The following is a 5862-nucleotide window of genomic DNA, read 5'->3' as shown; positions in this document are numbered from 1 at the left end:
TGCTCAGTGCTCACTGATGTCGTTTTCCTGACAGTGACATACTGAAAACGTTGACAATTTGACAGATAACTATGTCAGTTCAAGGTCAGTTGACAGCCTTTTTTTTTCTTCACTCCTTTTTGGAGTTTTTGGCTCGAACATTCCTTACATCAGCCCAGCTTCGTTTTCCTGAATCATTTAATTTCATAGGTAAGTTTTCTTGCATAATCTATGTAATACTACATTAGAGACAGCCATTTCGGTGTCTTATTTATGAAAATAGAGTGAAAAAGATGATCAACCATCATTCAATTTCTTTGGACAGACCTGTAAACTTCCAATATTAGGTTATAGGTATCATTTATTTTTGGAAAAGTGATAACACAAGCAATAGGTACACATAATTACAATGTGGTGACACTATGGAATCCTCATAAACCAAAATCGTAATTGAGCCTTGTGACATCAGTAATTTCATTAGCTAGTAGCAATGGTGCCCCTCAAACGGAAACACAATAAGGCTTGAACATTACTGGTTCACAACCTTTAACCCATTTTTTTGTAAATTTGCGGCCGTTCCCAATTTACTATTTACCGATAAAGGTAACTACCTTCTCCTGTCAGTAATTAGCTATCTAGCTTATGAAGCTGTCCCAATATTCCCGATAAGTGAATCTTATCGCCAGTTAACTGTAGATAAGCTCCCTATCTGAGCACTCCCATGCGTTAGAGCTTACGCAAAATGCGGAGAGAATTCAGAGGAATTCAGGCAGAAATTCATCATCACAAAACTTTTCTCTTTTCTATCTCAAGTTTTTTTTTGCAATAAAACAACGAGATAAACCAAAAAAAAGACACCAGTTAGGAATGAAGTTCCTTCAAAAAGTCAAACTCGATATTATGTAATTTGAATGTCAATTCGGAATATAACACTCTCAAGTGAAGCTTGAGATTATCTCTAGCTGAAAACCAATATCGTCACTCTTCGTTTAACCATATTTGTTTACATTTATTTACGGCTATATTACTTGCGCGTGAATGTGTGTTAGTTAGATCGGATGTTGATGTAATTAGGGATGGCTTTTAGATGTTTTTTTAGACTTTTAGATTTGATAAATAAAGTAAAAAATACCAACCTTCCACCAAATGCCAAATTATTGTCTCTCGATGTAGATAGTTTATTTACCAATGTTCCATATGAACAAACTTTAATTATCCTGGATGACCTCTTTGAAAAACAGAGGATACATCCCGGTGAAAATGATGACATCATCAATCTTACTAGGTTTTGTATGAAACAAAATTATTTTAAATTCAAAAATCAATTCTATCGCCAAAAAGAAGGATTAGCAATGGGATCACCATTAAGTCCACTTATGGCTGAAATCTTTATGGATAATTTTGAGTGTAATTACGTGGTGAGAGACCCACATTTCATGTTTTATTACCGATACGTTGACGACGTAATAATTTGCTGGACAGGCAGCGAACGTCACATCGATATTTTCATTAATAAAATTAACAAGATCCACCCTAAAATAAAGTTTAAATTAGAATTAGAAACAAACCAATCTCTAAACTTTTTGGATTTAACATTAACAAGAGTAAATAATACCAAATCTATAGAAAGCCGGCACATACAGATATTGCTATTCCCGCCTCATCTTGCCACCCCGTACAACATAAACTAGCAGCCTATCATAGAGGTCTTACTCATTGAAGAAGAAATTAGTGAATTTTGTTACCATGACTACAAAGCAGTCATGAAAGTCATTACGCTGTCATAAGAATAAAAAGTTGTAATTAATTTATAAAATTGTTTTCTTATATTAAATAATGGTGAATGCACTGATCATAGTCTACTGCTGATACTCTGCTCTATCTCATATAACAGGTTATGGTCCCAGAAAAGGGAATAAAAGAGAAAAATGAGTCATCACGTGCACATAGAACAATTGAAAAGAGAAATGTACGATACATGGAGGATCCATGCAAAAGTTGAGTAAGAAAAGAGTTGATTAAAAAAGCAAAAGAAATGCTTTTAGATATAAATAGATATAAAAATAATGGGATATGTCAACTAAACAAAGCCATATATGGTTTGAAACAAGCAGGAAGACAATGGTTCTTAAAGTTACATGAGAAATTGTTGGAAATCGGATTTATTAATTAAATAATTAATTCTTCAGCGGATCCTTGCTTGTATATATTAGAAAAAGGAGGAGAAAAGTTTTTTTAATAAATAAGTTCAACATGGCTGAATGTAAGCCAGTGTCAACGCCCATGGAGACTGGTCTGAAACTGGAGAAGGGTAATGGATTCACAGAGATGGAGAATATACCATACCAAATGTTAATTGGATCTCTAATGTACCTCGCTGTAGCCACAAGACCAGATATAATGTTTGCTGTTAGTTATTTGAGCCAATATAATACATGTTTTGATAATACACATTAGCAAGCTGCAAAAAGGGTGATTCGTTATTTAAAAGGAACGAAGAATGTAACCATCAGATATAAACAATCAGGAATGGCACTAACAGGCATGGCTGACGCTGACTGGGCGGCATGTACCGTTGACCGTCGTTCATATACCGGTTATATTTTTAAGTATGGTGGTGGCCTTATCAGTTATGCAACAAAGAAACAAAGAACAGTGGCTTTGTCAACAGCAGAAGCCGAATATATGGCGATGACAGAAGCAACGAAGGAAGCTTTACACTTGAAATATCTGTTGGAAGATATTAGAGTTTTTCAACAAACTGTGACGGTCTATAATGATAATTTAGCTGCACAGATGTTAGCAAACAATCAAATGACTGGTAAGAGATCGAAACATATCAGTATAAAGGAACATTTTATACGGGATTGTGTCCAGAAGAAATTAGTGACCATCCGTTACAAGGACACAGACCTTTTTACAAAGGCATTACCACAACCAAGATTGTTAAAGCTTCTAAAGATGATAGACGTCACTCAGTCCTGAAGGTCATCGTGAGGGGGAGTATCATAGAGGTCTTACTCATTGAAGAAGAAATTAGTGACTTTTAGTTACCATGACTACAAAGCAGTCATGAAAGTAATTACGTTGTCATAAGAATAAAAAGTTGTAATTAATTTATAAAATTGTTTTCTTATATTAAATAATGGTGAATGCACTGATCATAGTCTACTGCTGATACTCTGCTCTATCTCATATAACACAGCTTTCCACTGCTATGTTCACAGATTAATGTCAGTCCCACTGTCCCGTGACAACTTCTCGAAAGAACTTAATACAATATACCAAATCGCAGTTTCCAACGGCTATACAAACCAGTTAGTAAATAAACTAATAAAAATAAACAAAAATATTTAATTAATTCAGAACTTTATTCCGTCACACCACAATCAAATACCAAATATGTGGGTAGTTTGACATATATTAGTCCAATATCAGATAAAATAGCTAAAATATTTAGGAAAAACAATATTAATGTGTCCTTCCAAACGAATCACAATATCAATCGAATATGTAATGGAAAAGATCGATTAAATAATTCCGAAAAATCTAGCGTTTATAAACTGAGTTGTGACACTTGTAACGGGGTATATATAGGTCAAACAGGTCGAAATTTCGAAATTAGATTAAAGCAACATATTGCCGCACTTAAGAATAATCATCCCTAAAAATCACACTTCGCGAAACATTTAAATGACACCGGTCACTCACTCGGAAATAACAATAATAATTTTCATATTTTACATACATGTGAAAAAGGATTTCGCTTGAATGTGTTAGAGCAATTAGAAATAATAAAACACAAAACTGAGATGTTTACAATGTTGAATGAACTAACAAATTTGGTCCATTCACCATTGTTACATATCTCTTCCGGGGGTAATACGTCACAATAGCCGACCAATCACAGCGCGTCATTGGGGCCAGTCGCTGATGCAGAGGTAGAGGGGCCAGTATTATAACCATATTGTCCACGGTAATCATAAGGTGAATTCTGTTTTGAATATCCCCTGCTCGCAGGATATATGTGATTTGTCATCCCTTTAAAGTATTTAATTACGTTAAGTATTTCTGTCTCGCCAACTAATGACAAAAAAAACAATTTATCTTCATCTTCAACAATGCGCAAATTCTGTGATTTTTCATCGAAGCGTTTAGCTAATTTTTCAATTAAGACATTCTCATCTGTGATTGTAGTATTTAATTTTCTTTTGTTTCTTTCTTTGTTTATTTTATTTTGACGATTTTCACTTCCTTCAGACGTAATTTCAGTGTGCTCACTTTCTTCTAAACTGTTTGTTTTATCGGGTCTATCTTCTATTAGCATATCTGGTGTACCCATCTCTTAATGTCTTCCATTTTTTCTGTATTAACATGGCTGTAACAACAAAAAAAATATTTATTGGTACAATTTATTGATTAAAAAATATGTTTTTACAGGTATTTGGCAACTGGATGTACATTTATGGATTTGCAATATAGTTTTAGAATAGCATCAACAACAATTGGTAAGATAGTGAGGGATGTTTGCAGAAATATATGGATACATATGAAGGATATGTGTATGGAACAACTAACTGAAGATAAATGGAAAGACATAATAAATGGTTTCAAAAAAACTTCTAAGTTTCCGAACTGCCTTGGCGCCGTTGATGGCAAACATATTAGAATAATACAACCCGCGCAAAGTGGATCGTCATATTATAACTATAAAAATTATTTTTCGATAATACTTCTAGCAGTATGTGATTTAATGTTCACTTTCGTGGATATAGGCTCGTATGGAAGGCACGCTGACTTGACTATTTTCGAAGAGAGTTGTCTATATAAAATGTTACAAGAAAAAAAGTTAAATATACCTCCACCTTCTGCAATATCGCATTATGGACGTGTATTACCGAATGTGTTTATTGGGGATGAAGCATTCAGCTTGCAGGAAAATTTAATGCGTCCATATGGTGGCAAGAATTTACCAGAGAAAAAAAAAATAACTATCGGTTATCACGTGCTAGGCGATATATTGAATGCACGTTTGGCATTTTAGCTAATAAATGGCGGATCTTCCATAGACCACTTAACGCCAGTGTTGATTTCGCAGTGGATATAGAAAAAAGTATCATGTGTTCTTCACAACTACGTAAACAACGAGATGGAAATAAATTTGAGGATACGATTGACTCCCGTAGAAGGGTCTTCCTCACTCTATAGTACATTCAACCCAGCAAGTTCGCCCAGGTGGGCCTATGTTAACAACAATCCGTGAAGAATTTGCTAATTACTTTGTAAGCGAAGAAGGCAAACTAGATTGGCAATGGAATATGCTATAAATCAATAAATATGTGTGTGACTTTATAATATGACATAAACTTAATAAATGTCTGTGTAATAAAATGATTGACGTTTTTACTTACCGATTTTATTTTTTCTTGATTTGTTTTTTTATCAAAGTTCTCAATAACTTGGGCGCAAATAATTGCCCATGCATTGTTCTTCTTTATTTTGTCGCTGTGCTCCTTAAGCTTATAGTTCCAAATAATTTCATGTGTTTTAATTGCACTTATAAGCGCATCACTATCGCACACACCCTCCATTTTCAAAGATCAGTCGACAAATGAGACGAGATAGAGAGACACTAGACGCCGCGAGGCCAGAAGAGAAGGGAGGGGGAGGTCGTAGAGCTGTCGACTACTCTAGAGCCGCCGATGGCTCGAGCAGTCAGTGTATACCTCGCGACTGCACGCGAGCGGTCGACAGCACGATGGAATTTCATCATGTAGTTGACGGCTTGAAGCGGTCGCGACTGCTCGAGCAGTCGTGTGTACGGCAGCGAATGAATGGCTATAGTTCACCGCGCGGTCGCGGCTTCAAGCAGTCGGTCATAAC

The sequence above is a fragment of the Leptidea sinapis genome, chromosome 10 (genome assembly GCF_905404315.1).
Source record: "Leptidea sinapis chromosome 10, ilLepSina1.1, whole genome shotgun sequence".
NCBI lineage: Eukaryota > Metazoa > Arthropoda > Insecta > Lepidoptera > Pieridae > Leptidea > Leptidea sinapis.
This window is presented reverse-complemented; position numbering follows the sequence as displayed.